This window comes from Pongo abelii, chromosome Y (genome assembly GCF_028885655.2).
Source record: "Pongo abelii isolate AG06213 chromosome Y, NHGRI_mPonAbe1-v2.0_pri, whole genome shotgun sequence".
Classification (NCBI taxonomy): domain Eukaryota; kingdom Metazoa; phylum Chordata; class Mammalia; order Primates; family Hominidae; genus Pongo; species Pongo abelii.
In genome coordinates, this window is record NC_072009.2 from 31,051,204 (window position 1) to 31,070,700 (window position 19,497).

Genomic DNA, 19,497 nt, shown 5'->3' on the forward strand with positions numbered 1-19,497 from the left:
TCCCATGCAGTCCACTCCATTCCATTCCATTCCATTCCTTTCTTTCAATGTTATCTCACTCTGTCACATAGCCTGGAGCACAGTCGCACTATCTCCGCTTCTGTTCCATTCCATTCCATGCCATTCCATTCCATTCCACTACACTCCATTCCACTAAAATCTACTCCACTGCATTCCACTCCACTCCACTCCATTCTATTGCACTCCAATCCACTCCATTCAATTCCATTCAATTCCATTCCTTTCCACTTCACTCCACTCCACTACATGCCACTCCATTCCTCTCCATTCCATTCTGTTCCATTCCTTTCCACCCCACTCCACACCGTTCCACTCCACTCCATTCCATTCCATTTCGGTCCACTACACTCATCTCCACTCCAGTCCACTCCATTCCACTGCACTATACTCCATTTTATTCCACTCCCCTCCATTCCACTGCACTCCAATCCTTTCCATTTAATTTCAATCCACTCCATTCCATTCCTTTCCACTACATTCCATTCCATTCCCTTCCATTCCACTCCATTCCACTCCTCTGCAACCCACTCCATTCTACTCCACTCCATTCCACTCCATTCCATTCCACTCCATTCCAATCCACTCCTTTTCATTCCACTCCATTACCTTCCACTCCATTCCACTCCACTTAACTCCATTCCATGCCATTCCATTCCTTTCCTCTCGACTCCACATCACTCCACTCCTTTCATCTCCACTCCACTCCACACAATTGCACTTCCCTCCTTTCGATTCCATTCCATTCTCTTCCTCTTACTCCCCTCCATTCCACTCCACTCCACTCCATTCCTCTCCATTCCACTCCATTCCATTTTATTCCATTACATTCCACTCCATTGCATTCCCTTCCACTTCATTCCATTCCATGCCACTCCACTCCACTCCACTCCAATCTGCTTCATTCAATTCCTATCCACTTGTCTCCATTCCCTTCCATTCCACTCCATTCCATTCATTTCCACTCCATTCCACTCCACTCCACTCCTCTCCATTTCACTCCATTCAATTCCATTGCAGTCCATTCCGTTCCACTTCATTCCATCCCTCTCCATTCCAGTTCATTCCAATCCAATCCACTCCACTCCATTCCATTCCTCTCCATTCCACTCATCTCCCTTCCTTCCCACTCCACTCTACTCCACTCCATTCCGTGCCATTCCATTCCATTTGGTTCCATTCCATTCCACTCCACTAGACTCCACTCCACTCCTTTAGATTCCATAGTACTCCATTTCACTGCTTTCCAATCCACACCACTGCGTTCCGTTGCATTCCCTTCCATTCCATTCGACTCCTCTCCATTCCACTCCACTCCATTCCACTCCATTCCAATCCATTGGATTCCATTTCACTCCATTCCATTCCATTCCACTCCATGCCACTCCACTCACCTCCACTCCCCTCCACTACACTGCATTCTGTTCCATTCTATTCCATTCCAGTCCACTCTACACCTTCCAATCCTGTCCACTCCATTCCATTCCACTCCACTGCACTCCACTACATTCCATTGCATTCCACTCCCTTCCACTCCACTCCACTCCATTGCAGTGCACTCCTCTCTATTCCACTCCACTCCATTCCATTCCATTCCATTGCATTCCACTCCATTCTATTCTGTTTCACTCCATTCCACTCTACTCCACTGTACTACATTCCCTTCCATTCCACTCCTTTGAAATCAGTTCTTTCCTTCCACAGAATCTCTCTCGGTCACTAAGGCTGGAGTGTAGTCACACAATCTCAGCTCACATTTCTCTTCTCCATTCCATTGCATTCCATTCCATCCCATTCCATTTCTTTCTATTTCACTCCACTCCACTGCATTCCATTCCACTGCATCCCATTCCATTCCACTCTGTTCCTCTTCACTCCACTCCATTCTCCTCCTGTCCACTACATTCCATTCCATTTCACACCACTGCATTCCACTCCATTCTTTCGACACGATATCACTGTGTCAAACAGCCTGGAGAGCTTAGGCACAATCTCAGCTCACATTACATGTCAACTCTCTATTGAACTGCATTCTATTGCATTAAATTCCATTGCATCGCATTCCATTCCTTTGCTTTGCATTACATTCAATTCCATTCCATTCCACTCCTTTCCACTCCACTCCACTCCAGTACGTTCCTTTACATCCGATTCCATTCCACGCCATTGCACTCCTCTCCACTCCACTGCACTGCACTCCACTCCACACCATCCCATTACTTTCTGCTCCATTCCACAGCACTACACTCCTCACCACTCCACTCCACATCACTCCATTCCTTTACATCCGATTCCATTCCATTCCATTCCTCTCCATTCCACTGCACTCTACTTCAGTCCACTCGAATCCACCCAATTAAAAATTCTTTCCATTCCATTTCTTTCTTTCAAGAGTATCTCACTCTGTCACCCAGCGTGGAGTGCAGTGGCACAATCTCAGCTCACATATCATTTCATCATTCCATTACATTCCATTGCATTCCATTCCATTCCAGTGCACTCCACTCCACTCAATTCCACTCCACTCCACTCCAATACGTTCCATTCCATTCCATTCCAATCCCTTCCATTCCACTCTGTTTTATCGACAGGATCTCCCTCTGTCACGCAGGCTCCAGCGCAGTGGCCAAATCACTGCACATATTTCTTCATTCCATTCGATTCAATTCCATTTCATTCCATTGGATTCCATTCCACTCCACTCCGTTCCATTCCACTCCACTCCGTTCCATTCCACTCCACTCCGTTCCTTTCCTCTTCATTCCATTCCACTCCATTCCACTCTCCTCCACGACACTCCACTCCATTTCACTCCACACCACTACACTCCTCTCCATTCCATTCCATTCCATTCCATTCCATTCCATTCCATTCCATTCCATTCCATTCCAATCCTTTTTTTCCACAGGATTTCATTCCGTCACAAAGGCTGGAGTGCAGTGGAACAATAACAGCTCACATTTCCTTTCAGCAGTCCATTGCATTCCATTCCAACCCATTGCATTCCATTCTATTTCACTCCACGATACTCCACTCCACTCCGTTCCATTCCACTCCGTCCCATTCCATTCGTCTCCATTCGACTCCACTCCACTCCACTCCACTCCATTCCATTCAATTCCATTCCACTCCATTCCCTTTCACTCTATTGCATTCCATTCCTTTCTATCCACAGGATATAACGTGTCACCCAGTCTGGAGTGCAGTGGCACAATCTCAGCTCACACTACATCTCAACTTTCCATTGTATTATATTCTATTACAATGGATTCCATTCCATTCCATTACATTCCACTACTGTCCACTCAATTCTAGGGGATTCAGCTCCGTTCAACTCCACTGCACTCCATTCCACTCCATCCCATTCCTTTCCACCCCATTCCACTATAATCCATTCCAACCCACACCACTCCAATTCATGCCATTACGTTCCATTTCATTCCATTCCTCCACATTCCACTCCACTAATGTCCACTCTGTTCCATTCCATTCCACTGCGTTCCATTCCATTCCTTTCTTTTGAGAGTATGACACTCAGTCACCCTGCCTAGAGCACACTGGTAAAATCGCAGCTCCCATTCCATTCCATCCCATTCCATTCCACTCCACTACAGTCCACTCCATTCTGCTCTGCTCCATTCCAGTCCATTACACTGCACTCCATTCCCTTCCACTACACTCCAATCCACTCCACTCCACTCCACTTCTATCCATTCCATTCCACTCCATTCCATGCCATTCCACTCCACTCCATTCCATTCCTTTCCTCTCCGCTCCACTCAATTCCATTCCACTCCACTTCACTCCAATCCATTCCACTCCTCTCCACTCCACTCCATTCCATTCTATTCCTTTCCATTCCATTCTATTCCATTCCACTCCACTCCATTCCATTCCATTCCACTCCATTCCATTCCATTCCATTTAACTCCATTCCACTCCAGTCCACTAAATTCAATTTCACTCCGTTCCACTCCTTTCCACTTCATTCCATTCCACTCCATTCCACTCCAATCCATAAGACTCCATCCCACTCCTTTCCATTCCTTTCCACTCCACTCCACTCCAATCAACTGCGTTTCTCTCCACTCCATTCCATTTCATTTAATTCCACTCCTATTCACTCCATTCACTTCCACTCCACTCCACACCACGATATTCCATTCAACTGCACTCCACTTCACTCAATTCCATTCCACTCCACTCCCCTCCTCTCCACTCCATTCCATTCCATTCCACTCCACTCTACTCCAATGCATTCCATTCCACTCCACTTATCGCCACTGCATTCCGTTATACTCTACTCCATTCCATTCTATTCCATTCCATTCCACTCCACTACATTCCACTCCAATCCACTTCTTATCATTCCATTCCATTCCACTCCGTTCCATTCCATTGTACTCCATTGAAGTACATTCAGCTCCATTCCACTCCACTCCACACCACTCTACTCCACTCTACTCCTTTCTATTCCTTTCCAATCCACTCCATTGCATTCAATTACACTCCATTCTATGCCAGTCCATTCCATTCCACTCCATTCCACTCTACTTCTTTCCACTCCATGCCATTACAGTCCACTGCATTCCATTTCATTCCACTCCACCCCACTCCACTCCACTGCATTCGCTTCCATTCCACTCCATTCCCTTCCACTCCACTCCATTCCATTTTTTTCCATTCCATTTCACTAAATTGCATTCCATTCACTTCTTACGACAGGATATCACTATGTCACCCTGGCTGGAGTGCAGTGTCACAATCTCAGCTCATATTACATGTCAACTATACATTCCATTGCATTCTATTCCATTGCATTCCATTGCATTCTTTTAATTCCGTTCCATTCAATTCTATTCCTTTCCATTCCATTCCATTCCATTCCACTCAATTTCAGTCCATTCCACTAAATTCCACTACACTACACTCAATTCTAGTCTATTGCACTCCATTCCATTCCACTTGGTTCCATTCCACTCCATTTGATTCCATTCCACTCCACTCCATTCCGCTGCACTCCATTCCATTCTGCTCCATTCCCCTCCTCTCCATTCTATCACATTCCACTCCACTCCACTCCATTCCATTCCACTCCATTTCACTCCACTCCACTACATTTCATTCCACTCCGTTCCTTTCCATTCCATTCCATTCCATTCTATTCCACTCCATTCCTTTCCATTGCATTCCATTCCATTCCACCCTGGCCCACTCCATTCCACTCCACTTCTCTACGTTCCATTACATCCAATTCCATTCCACTGCATTCCTAACCTCTCCTCTCCAGTGCACTCCACTCCTGCCCATTCCACTCCTTTCCATTCCATTCTGCTCCATTCCACTGCAATGCACTCCACTGCACTCCACTGCATTTCATTCAATTCCCTTCCATCCCATTGCATTCTTCATTCCACTCTGCTCCAACTCACTCCATTCCACTCCACTCCACTCCGTTCCATTCCATTCTATGGCATTCCATTCCATTCCTTTATTTCGAGAATATCTCACTCAGTCAGCCAGCCTGGAGTGCAGTGGCCCCATCCCACCTCCCGCTCCATTCCATTCCACTCCGCTCCACTCCTTTCCTATCCGTTCCATCCACTCCACTACTTTCCATTACTTCCGATTCCATTCCACTCCATTGCACTCCTTTTCACTCTACTGCACTCCTCCCTACTCCATTTCACTGCATCTGATTCCATTTCGCTCCATTCCATTGAACTCAACTCCACCCCACTCCAGTCCACTTCATTCCATTCCATTCCGTTCCATTCCTCTCCATTCCACTCCAATCCACTTCACTTCATTCCACTCCACTCCAATGCACCCCATTGCATTCCATTCCATTCCACTGCATTCCATTCCATTCCTTTCTTTCGAGAGTATCACACTCTGTCACCCATCCTGGAGCGCAGTGGTACAATCTCAGCTTCCATTGCGTTCCATTCCATTCCATGAGACTCCTCTGCACTCCACTCCATTCCATTCCACTTCACCCATCGTCACTCCACTCCACCCCTTTCCAATCCACTCCACTCCATTGCATTCCACTGTGCTCCATTCCATGCCACTCCGTTCTATTCCTCACCACTCCAATCGACTAGACTCCACTGCATTCCACTACCCTCCATTCCATTCAATTCCATGCCATTCCGATGTATTTCACTCCACTCCACTCCACTCAATTCCTGTCCATTACCCTCCTCTCAAATACATTCCACTTCAGTAAACTCCATTCGATTAAATTCCACTCCAGTCCACTCCACTCCTCTCCATTCCACTACATTCCATTCCATTTCGTTCCATTCCACTCCCCTCCCTTCCATTCGTTTCCACACCATTCCACTCCACTCCATTCCATTCCAATCCACTCTAATCCACTCTACTCCACTCCTTTCCACTTCTTTCGATTCCTCTACTTTCAACTCCACTCCACTCCCTTCCACTCCAATCCAATCCAATCCATTCCATTCCATATAATTACACTCCCTTCCACTCTACTCCATCCGCTGTATTCCAATCCACTGCTGTTAACTCCACTCTGCTCCCCTCCATTCCAATCCACTCCATTCTACTCTACTTCTCTCCATTCCATTCCTTTCCACTTCATTCCAATCTACTCCATTGCATTCCACTCCACTCCATTCCACTCCTTTCACACCTTTCCACTCCATTCCATTCCTCTCCACTCCACTCCACTCCACTCCATTCCACTCAATTCCATTGCATTCCATTCCCCTCCATTCCACTCTACTCCATTCCATGCCATTCCTTTCCAAACTATTCCACGTCACTCCATTCCATTGCATTCCAATCCATTCTACTCCACTCCACTCCCTTTCCAATCCACTCCATTCCTTTCCATTCCTTTCCATTCCATTCCATTCTACTCCATTCCTCTTCCCTCCACTCCACTCCACTCCATTCTATTCCACTCCATTCCACTGCACTCCAATCTTTCCCACTCCAATCCATTCCATTCTATTCCATTCCATTCCGTTCCACTCCATTCCATTCTACTCCTTTCCACTCCACTCCATTCTTTGCATTCCATTCCCTTCCACTGCTTTCCATTCCATTACTTTCAATTCTATTCTATTCTCCTCCGTTCCACTCAACTCTACTCCACTCCACTACATTCCATTACATCCAAATCCATTCCACTCCATTCCACTCCTCCACTTTGCTGCAATGCTCTCCTCTCAATTCCACTCCTTCTCATTCCATTCCGCTCCATTCCACTGCTATCCTCTCCACCTCAATCAACTCCGGTTCATTCCATTCCATTCCATCCCATTCCATTTCTCTCCATTCCATTCCACTCCACTCCACTTCACTCCAATCCACTCCATTCCATTCCATTCTACTCCATTCTATTCCATTCCATTCCATTCCATTCCATGCCGTTCTGTTGTACTCCATTGCATTCTTTTCCTTTCTTTCGAGAGTATCTCACTCTGTCACTCAGCATGGAGTGCAGTGGCACAGTCTCAGCTCCCGTTCTGTTCTGTTCCTTTTCTTTCCGTTCCACTCCATTCAGCTCTGCTAGGCTCTGCTCCGTTCCATTTCCTTCCATTCTACTCCAGTCCACTCCACTACATTGCGTTACATCCAATTGCATTCCACTACTTTACACTCCTCTACACTTAACGGCATTCCACTCCACTCCATTTCACGCCATCCCCTTGCATTCATCTCCATTGCACTGTATTCCGCTCCACCTCACTCCGCTCCATTTCAATCCATTCCATTCCATCTCATTCCAGTTCTCTCCATTCCAGGCCACTCCACTTCACTCCACTCTGTTCCCATGCAGTCCACTCCATTCCATTCCATTCCATTCCTTTCTTTCAATGTTATCTCACTCTGTCACATAGCCTGGAGCACAGTCGCACTATCTCCGCTTCTGTTCCATTCCATTCCATGCCATTCCATTCCATTCCACTACACTCCATTCCACTAAAATCTACTCCACTGCATTCCACTCCACTCCACTCCATTCTATTGCACTCCAATCCACTCCATTCAATTCCATTCAATTCCATTCCTTTCCACTTCACTCCACTCCACTACATGCCACTCCATTCCTCTCCATTCCATTCTGTTCCATTCCTTTCCACCCCACTCCACACCGTTCCACTCCACTCCATTCCATTCCATTTCGGTCCACTACACTCATCTCCACTCCAGTCCACTCCATTCCACTGCACTATACTCCATTTTATTCCACTACCCTCCATTCCACTGCACTCCAATCCTTTCCATTTAATTTCAATCCACTCCATTCCATTCCTTTCCACTACATTCCATTCCATTCCCTACCATTCCACTCCATTCCACTCCTCTGCAACCCACTCCATTCTACTCCACTCCATTCCACTCCATTCCATTCCACTCCATTCCAATCCACTCCTTTTCATTCCACTCCATTACCTTCCACTCCATTCCACTCCACTTAACTCCATTCCATGCCATTCCATTCCTTTCCTCTCGACTCCACATCACTCCACTCCTTTCATCTCCACTCCACTCCACACAATTGCACTTCCCTCCTTTCGATTCCATTCCATTCTCTTCCTCTTACTCCCCTCCATTCCACTCCACTCCACTCCATTCCTCTCCATTCCACTCCATTCCATTTTATTCCATTACATTCCACTCCATTGCATTCCCTTCCACTTCATTCCATTCCATGCCACTCCACTCCACTCCACTCCAATCTGCTTCATTCAATTCCTATCCACTTGTCTCCATTCCCTTCCATTCCACTCCATTCCATTCATTTCCACTCCATTCCACTCCACTCCACTCCTCTCCATTTCACTCCATTCAAATCCATTGCAGTCCATTCCGTTCCAGTTCATTCCATCCCTCTCCATTCCAGTTCATTCCAATCCAATCCACTCCATTCCATTCCATTCCTCTCCATTCCACTCATCTCCCTTCCTTCCCACTCCACTCTACTCCACTCCATTCCGTGCCATTCCATTCCATTTGGTTCCATTCCATTCCACTCCACTAGACTCCACTCCACTCCTTTAGATTCCATAGTACTCCATTTCACTGCTTTCCAATCCACACCACTGCGTTCCGTTGCATTCCCTTCCATTCCATTCGACTCCTCTCCATTCCACTCCACTCCATTCCACTCCATTCCAATCCATTGGATTCCATTTCACTCCATTCCATTCCATTCCACTCCATGCCACTCCACTCACCTCCACTCCCCTCCACTACACTGCATTCTGTTCCATTCTATTCCATTCCAGTCCACTCTACACCTTCCAATCCTGTCCACTCCATTCCATTCCACTCCACTGCACTCCACTACATTCCATTGCATTCCACTCCCTTCCACTCCACTCCACTCCATTGCAGTGCACTCCTCTCTATTCCACTCCACTCCATTCCATTCCATTCCATTGCATTCCACTCCATTCTATTCTGTTTCACTCCATTCCACTCTACTCCACTGTACTACATTCCCTTCCATTCCACTCCTTTGAAATCAGTTCTTTCCTTCCACAGAATCTCTCTCGGTCACTAAGGCTGGAGTGTAGTCACACAATCTCAGCTCACATTTCTCTTCTCCATTCCTTTGCATTCCATTCCATCCCATTCCATTTCTTTCTATTTCACTCCACTCCACTGCATTCCATTCCACTGCATCCCATTCCATTCCACTCTGTTCCTCTTCACTCCACTCCATTCTCCTCCTGTCCACTACATTCCATTCCATTTCACACCACTGCATTCCACTCCATTCTTTCGACACGATATCACTGTGTCAAACAGCCTGGAGAGCTTAGGCACAATCTCAGCTCACATTACATGTCAACACTCTATTGAACTGCATTCTATTGCATTAAATTCCATTGCATCGCATTCCATTCCTTTGCTTTGCATTACATTCAATTCCATTCCATTCCACTCCTTTCCACTCCACTCCACTCCAGTACGTTCCTTTACATCCGATTCCATTCCACGCCATTGCACTCCTCTCCACTCCACTGCACTGCACTCCACTCCACACCATCCCATTACTTTCTGCTCCATTCCACAGCACTACACTCCTCACCACTCCACTCCACATCACTCCATTCCTTTACATCCGATTCCATTCCATTCCATTCCTCTCCATTCCACTGCACTCTACTTCAGTCCACTCGAATCCACCCAATTAAAAATTCTTTCCATTCCATTTCTTTCTTTCAAGAGTATCTCACTCTGTCACCCAGCGTGGAGTGCAGTGGCACAATCTCAGCTCACATATCATTTCATCATTCCATTACATTCCATTGCATTCCATTCCATTCCAGTGCACTCCACTCCACTCAATTCCACTCCACTCCACTCCAATACGTTCCATTCCATTCCATTCCAATCCCTTCCATTCCACTCTGTTTTATCGACAGGATCTCCCTCTGTCACGCAGGCTCCAGCGCAGTGGCCAAATCACTGCACATATTTCTTCATTCCATTCGATTCAATTCCATTTCATTCCATTGGATTCCATTCCACTCCACTCCGTTCCATTCCACTCCACTCCGTTCCATTCCACTCCACTCCGTTCCTTTCCTCTTCATTCCATTCCACTCCATTCCACTCTCCTCCACGACACTCCACTCCATTTCACTCCACACCACTACACTCCTCTCCATTCCATTCCATTCCATTCCATTCCATTCCATTCCATTCCAATCCTTTTTTTCCACAGGATTTCATTCCGTCACAAAGGCTGGAGTGCAGTGGAACAATAACAGCTCACATTTCCTTTCAGCAGTCCATTGCATTCCATTCCAACCCATTGCATTCCATTCTATTTCACTCCACGATACTCCACTCCACTCCGTTCCATTCCACTCCGTCCCATTCCATTCGTCTCCATTCGACTCCACTCCACTCCACTCCACTCCATTCCATTCAATTCCATTCCACTCCATTCCCTTTCACTCTATTGCATTCCATTCCTTTCTATCCACAGGATATAACGTGTCACCCAGTCTGGAGTGCAGTGGCACAATCTCAGCTCACACTACATCTCAACTTTCCATTGTATTATATTCTATTACAATGGATTCCATTCCATTCCATTACATTCCACTACTGTCCACTCAATTCTAGGGGATTCAACTCCGTTCAACTCCACTGCACTCCATTCCACTCCATCCCATTCCTTTCCACCCCATTCCACTATAATCCATTCCAACCCACACCACTCCAATTCATGCCATTACGTTCCATTTCATTCCATTCCTCCACATTCCACTCCACTAATGTCCACTCTGTTCCATTCCATTCCACTGCGTTCCATTCCATTCCTTTCTTTTGAGAGTATGACACTCAGTCACCCTGCCTAGAGCACACTGGTAAAATCGCAGCTCCCATTCCATTCCATCCCATTCCATTCCACTCCACTCCAGTCCACTCCATTCTGCTCTGCTCCATTCCAGTCCATTACACTGCACTCCATTCCCTTCCACTACACTCCAATCCACTCCACTCCACTCCACTTCTATCCATTCCATTCCACTCCATTCCATGCCATTCCACTCCACTCCATTCCATTCCTTTCCTCTCCGCTCCACTCAATTCCATTCCACTCCACTTCACTCCAATCCATTCCACTCCTCTCCACTCCACTCCATTCCATTCTATTCCTTTCCATTCCATTCTATTCCATTCCACTCCACTCCATTCCATTCCATTCCACTCCATTCCATTCCATTCCATTTAACTCCATTCCACTCCAGTCCACTAAATTCAATTTCACTCCGTTCCACTCCTTTCCACTTCATTCCATTCCACTCCATTCCACTCCAATCCATAAGACTCCATCCCACTCCTTTCCATTCCTTTCCACTCCACTCCACTCCAATCAACTGCGTTTCTCTCCACTCCATTCCATTTCATTTAATTCCACTCCTATTCACTCCATTCACTTCCACTCCACTCCACACCACGATATTCCATTCAACTGCACTCCACTTCACTCAATTCCATTCCACTCCACTCCCCTCCTCTCCACTCCATTCCATTCCATTCCACTCCACTCTACTCCAATGCATTCCATTCCACTCCACTTATCGCCACTGCATTCCGTTATACTCTACTCCATTCCATTCTATTCCATTCCATTCCACTCCACTACATTCCACTCCAATCCACTTCTTATCATTCCATTCCATTCCACTCCGTTCCATTCCATTGTACTCCATTGAAGTACATTCAGCTCCATTCCACTCCACTCCACACCACTCTACTCCACTCTACTCCTTTCTATTCCTTTCCAATCCACTCCATTGCATTCAATTACACTCCATTCTATGCCAGTCCATTCCATTCCACTCCATTCCACTCTACTTCTTTCCACTCCATGCCATTACAGTCCACTGCATTCCATTTCATTCCACTCCACCCCACTCCACTCCACTGCATTCGCTTCCATTCCACTCCATTCCCTTCCACTCCACTCCATTCCATTTTTTTCCATTCCATTTCACTAAATTGCATTCCATTCACTTCTTACGACAGGATATCACTATGTCACCCTGGCTGGAGTGCAGTGTCACAATCTCAGCTCATATTACATGTCAACTATACATTCCATTGCATTCTATTCCATTGCATTCCATTGCATTCTTTTAATTCCGTTCCATTCAATTCTATTCCTTTCCATTCCATTCCATTCCATTCCACTCGATTTCAGTCCATTCCACTAAATTCCACTACACTACACTCAATTCTAGTCTATTGCACTCCATTCCATTCCACTTGGTTCCATTCCACTCCATTTGATTCCATTCCACTCCACTCCATTCCGCTGCACTCCATTCCATTCTGCTCCATTCCCCTCCTCTCCATTCTATCACATTCCACTCCACTCCACTCCATTCCATTCCACTCCATTTCACTCCACTCCACTACATTTCATTCCACTCCGTTCCTTTCCATTCCATTCCATTCCATTCTATTCCACTCCATTCCTTTCCATTGCATTCCATTCCATTCCACCCTGGCCCACTCCATTCCACTCCACTTCTCTACGTTCCATTACATCCAATTCCATTCCACTGCATTCCCAACCTCTCCTCTCCAGTGCACTCCACTCCTGCCCATTCCACTCCTTTCCATTCCATTCTGCTCCATTCCACTGCAATGCACTCCACTGCACTCCACTGCATTTCATTCAATTCCCTTCCATCCCATTGCATTCTTCATTCCACTCTGCTCCAACTCACTCCATTCCACTCCACTCCACTCCGTTCCATTCCATTCTATGGCATTCCATTCCATTCCTTTATTTCGAGAATATCTCACTCAGTCAGCCAGCCTGGAGTGCAGTGGCCCCATCCCACCTCCCGCTCCATTCCATTCCACTCCGCTCCACTCCTTTCCTATCCGTTCCATCCACTCCACTACTTTCCATTACTTCCGATTCCATTCCACTCCATTGCACTCCTTTTCACTCTACTGCACTCCTCCCTACTCCATTTCACTGCATCTGATTCCATTTCGCTCCATTCCATTGAACTCAACTCCACCCCACTCCAGTCCACTTCATTCCATTCCATTCCGTTCCATTCCTCTCCATTCCACTCCAATCCACTTCACTTCATTCCACTCCACTCCAATGCACCCCATTGCATTCCATTCCATTCCACTGCATTCCATTCCATTCCTTTCTTTCGAGAGTATCACACTCTGTCACCCATCCTGGAGCGCAGTGGTACAATCTCAGCTTCCATTGCGTTCCATTCCATTCCATGAGACTCCTCTGCACTCCACTCCATTCCATTCCACTTCACCCATCGTCACTCCACTCCACCCCTTTCCAATCCACTCCACTCCATTGCATTCCACTGTGCTCCATTCCATGCCACTCCGTTCTATTCCTCACCACTCCAATCGACTAGACTCCACTGCATTCCACTACCCTCCATTCCATTCAATTCCATGCCATTCCGATGTATTTCACTCCACTCCACTCCACTCAATTCCTGTCCATTACCCTCCTCTCAAATACATTCCACTTCAGTAAACTCCATTCGATTAAATTCCACTCCAGTCCACTCCACTCCTCTCCATTCCACTACATTCCATTCCATTTCGTTCCATTCCACTCCCCTCCCTTCCATTCGTTTCCACACCATTCCACTCCACTCCATTCCATTCCAATCCACTCTAATCCACTCTACTCCACTCCTTTCCACTTCTTTCGATTCCTCTACTTTCAACTCCACTCCACTCCCTTCCACTCCAATCCAATCCAATCCATTCCATTCCATATAATTACACTCCCTTCCACTCTACTCCATCCGCTGTATTCCAATCCACTGCTGTTAACTCCACTCTGCTCCCCTCCATTCCAATCCACTCCATTCTACTCTACTTCTCTCCATTCCATTCCTTTCCACTTCATTCCAATCTACTCCATTGCATTCCACTCCACTCCATTCCACTCCTTTCACACCTTTCCACTCCATTCCATTCCTCTCCACTCCACTCCACTCCACTCCATTCCACTCAATTCCATTGCATTCCATTCCCCTCCATTCCACTCTACTCCATTCCATGCCATTCCTTTCCAAACTATTCCACGTCACTCCATTCCATTGCATTCCAATCCATTCTACTCCACTCCACTCCCTTTCCAATCCACTCCATTCCTTTCCATTCCTTTCCATTCCATTCCATTCTACTCCATTCCTCTTCCCTCCACTCCACTCCACTCCATTCTATTCCACTCCATTCCACTGCACTCCAATCTTTCCCACTCCAATCCATTCCATTCTATTCCATTCCATTCCGTTCCACTCCATTCCATTCTACTCCTTTCCACTCCACTCCATTCTTTGCATTCCATTCCCTTCCACTGCTTTCCATTCCATTACTTTCAATTCTATTCTATTCTCCTCCGTTCCACTCAACTCTACTCCACTCCACTACATTCCATTACATCCAAATCCATTCCACTCCATTCCACTCCTCCACTTTGCTGCAATGCTCTCCTCTCAATTCCACTCCTTCTCATTCCATTCCGCTCCATTCCACTGCTATCCTCTCCACCTCAATCAACTCCGGTTCATTCCATTCCATTCCATCCCATTCCATTTCTCTCCATTCCATTCCACTCCACTCCACTTCACTCCAATCCACTCCATTCCATTCCATTCTACTCCATTCTATTCCATTCCATTCCATTCCATTCCATGCCGTTCTGTTGTACTCCATTGCATTCTTTTCCTTTCTTTCGAGAGTATCTCACTCTGTCACTCAGCATGGAGTGCAGTGCACAGTCTCAGCTCCCGTTCTGTTCTGTTCCTTTTCTTTCCGTTCCACTCCATTCAGCTCTGCTAGGCTCTGCTCCGTTCCATTTCCTTCCATTCTACTCCAGTCCACTCCACTACATTGCGTTACATCCAATTGCATTCCACTGCTTTACACTCCTCTACACTTAACGGCATTCCACTCCACTCCATTTCACGCCATCCCCTTGCATTCATCTCGATTGCACTGTATTCCGCTCCACCTCACTCCGCTCCATTTCAATCCATTCCATTCCATCTTATTCCAGTTCTCTCCATTCCAGGCCACTCCACTTCACTCCACTCTGTTCCCATGCAGTCCACTCCATTCCATTCCATTCCATTCCTTTCTTTCAATGTTATCTCACTCTGTCACATAGCCTGGAGCACAGTCGCACTATCTCCGCTTCTGTTCCATTCCATTCCATGCCATTCCATTCCATTCCACTACACTCCATTCCACTAAAATCTACTCCACTGCATTCCACTCCACTCCACTCCATTCTATTGCACTCCAATCCACTCCATTCAATTCCATTCAATTCCATTCCTTTCCACTTCACTCCACTCCACTACATGCCACTCCATTCCTCTCCATTCCATTCTGTTCCATTCCTTTCCACCCCACTCCACACCGTTCCACTCCACTCCATTCCATTCCATTTCGGTCCACTACACTCATCTCCACTCCAGTCCACTCCATTCCACTGCACTATACTCCATTTTATTCCACTACCCTCCATTCCACTGCACTCCAATCCTTTCCATTTAATTTCAATCCACTCCATTCCATTCCTTTCCACTACATTCCATTCCATTCCCTACCATTCCACTCCATTCCACTCCTCTGCAACCCACTCCATTCTACTCCACTCCATTCCACTCCATTCCATTCCACTCCATTCCAATCCACTCCTTTTCATTCCACTCCATTACCTTCCACTCCATTCCACTCCACTTAACTCCATTCCATGCCATTCCATTCCTTTCCTCTCGACTCCACATCACTCCACTCCTTTCATCTCCACTCCACTCCACACAATTGCACTTCCCTCCTTTCGATTCCATTCCATTCTCTTCCTCTTACTCCCCTCCATTCCACTCCACTCCACTCCATTCCTCTCCATTCCACTCCATTCCATTTTATTCCATTACATTCCACTCCATTGCATTCCCTTCCACTTCATTCCATTCCATGCCACTCCACTCCACTCCACTCCAATCTGCTTCATTCAATTCCTATCCACTTGTCTCCATTCCCTTCCATTCCACTCCATTCCATTCATTTCCACTCCATTCCACTCCACTCCACTCCTCTCCATTTCACTCCATTCAATTCCATTGCAGTCCATTCCGTTCCACGTCATTCCATCCCTCTCCATTCCAGTTCATTCCAATCCAATCCACTCCATTCCATTCCATTCCTCTCCATTCCACTCATCTCCCTTCCTTCCCACTCCACTCTACTCCACTCCATTCCGTGCCATTCCATTCCATTTGGTTCCATTCCATTCCACTCCACTAGACTCCACTCCACTCCTTTAGATTCCATAGTACTCCATTTCACTGCTTTCCAATCCACACCACTGCGTTCCGTTGCATTCCCTTCCATTCCATTCGACTCCTCTCCATTCCACTCCACTCCATTCCACTCCATTCCAATCCATTGGATTCCATTTCACTCCATTCCATTCCATTCCACTCCATGCCACTCCACTCACCTCCACTCCCCTCCACTACACTGCATTCTGTTCCATTCTATTCCATTCCAGTCCACTCTACACCTTCCAATCCTGTCCACTCCATTCCATTCCACTCCACTGCACTCCACTACATTCCATTGCATTCCACTCCCTTCCACTCCACTCCACTCCATTGCAGTGCACTCCTCTCTATTCCACTCCACTCCATTCCATTCCATTCCATTGCATTCCACTCCATTCTATTCTGTTTCACTCCATTCCACTCTACTCCACTGTACTACATTCCCTTCCATTTCACTCCTTTGAAATCAGTTCTTTCCTTCCACAGAATCTCTCTCGGTCACTAAGGCTGGAGTGTAGTCACACAATCTCAGCTCACATTTCTCTTCTCCATTCCATTGCATTCCATTCCATCCCATTCCATTTCTTTCTATTTCACTCCACTCCACTGCATTCCATTCCACTGCATCCCATTCCATTCCACTCTGTTCCTCTTCACTCCACTCCATTCTCCTCCTGTCCACTACATTCCATTCCATTTCACACCACTGCATTCCACTCCATTCTTTCGACACGATATCACTGTGTCAAACAGCCTGGAGAGCTTAGGCACAATCTCAGCTCACATTACATGTCAACTCTCTATTGAACTGCATTCTATTGCATTAAATTCCATTGCATCGCATTCCATTCCTTTGCTTTGCATTACATTCAATTCCATTCCATTCCACTCCTTTCCACTCCACTCCACTCCAGTACGTTCCTTTACATCCGATTCCATTCCACGCCATTGCACTCCTCTCCACTCCACTGCACTGCACTCCACTCCACACCATCCCATTACTTTCTGCTCCATTCCACAGCACTACACTCCTCACCACTCCACTCCACATCACTCCATTCCTTTACATCCGATTCCATTCCATTCCATTCCTCTCCATTCCACTGCACTCTACTTCAGTCCACTCGAATCCACCCAATTAAAAATTCTTTCCATTCCATTTCTTTCTTTCAAGAGTATCTCACTCTGTCACCCAGCGTGGAGTGCAGTGGCACAATCTCAGCTCACATATCATTTCATCATTCCATTACATTCCATTGCATTCCATTCCATTCCAGTGCACTCCACTCCACTCAATTCCACTCCACTCCACTCCAATACGTTCCATTCCATTCCATTCCAATCCCTTCCATTCCACTCTGTTTTATCGACAGGATCTCCCTCTGTCACGCAGGCTCCAGCGCAGTGGCCAAATCACTGCACATATTTCTTCATTCCATTCGATTCAATTCCATTTCATTCCATTGGATTCCATTCCACTCCACTCCGTTCCATTCCACTCCACTCCGTTCCATTCCACTCCACTCCGTTCCTTTCCTCTTCATTCCATTCCACTCCATTCCACTCTCCTCCACGACACTCCACTCCATTTCACTCCACACCACTACACTCCTCTCCATTCCATTCCATTCCATTCCATTCCATTCCATTCCATTCCATTCCATTCCATTCCATTCCAATCCTTTTTTTCCACAGGATTTCATTCCGTCACAAAGGCTGGAGTGCAGTGGAACAATAACAGCTCACATTTCCTTTCAGCAGTCCATTGCATTCCATTCCAACCCATTGCATTCCATTCTATTTCACTCCACGATACTCCACTCCACTCCGTTCCATTCCACTCCGTCCCATTCCATTCGTCTCCATTCGACTCCACTCCACTCCACTCCACTCCATTCCATTCAATTCCATTCCACTCCATTCCCTTTCACTCTATTGCATTCCATTCCTTTCTATCCACAGGATATAACGTGTCACCCAGTCTGGAGTGCAGTGGCACAATCTCAGCTCACACTACATCTCAACTTTCCATTGTATTATATTCTATTACAATGGATTCCATTCCATTCCATTACATTCCACTACTGTCCACTCAATTCTAGGGGATTCAACTCCGTTCAACTCCACTGCACTCCATTCCACTCCATCCCATTCCTTTCCACCCCATTCCACTATAATCCATTCCAACCCACACCACTCCAATTCATGCCATTACGTTCCATTTCATTCCATTCCTCCACATTCCACTCCACTAATGTCCACTCTGTTCCATTCCATTCCACTGCGTTCCATTCCATTCCTTTCTTTTGAGAGTATGACACTCAGTCACCCTGCCTAGAGCACACTGGTAAAATCGCAGCTCCCATTCCATTCCATCCCATTCCATTCCACTCCACTACAGTCCACTCCATTCTGCTCTGCTCCATTCCAGTCCATTACACTGCACTCCATTCCCTTCCACTACACTCCAATCCACTCCACTCCACTCCACTTCTATCCATTCCATTCCACTCCATTCCATGCCATTCCACTCCACTCCATTCCATTCCTTTCCTCTCCGCTCCACTCAATTCCATTCCACTCCACTTCACTCCAATCCATTCCACTCCTCTCCACTCCACTC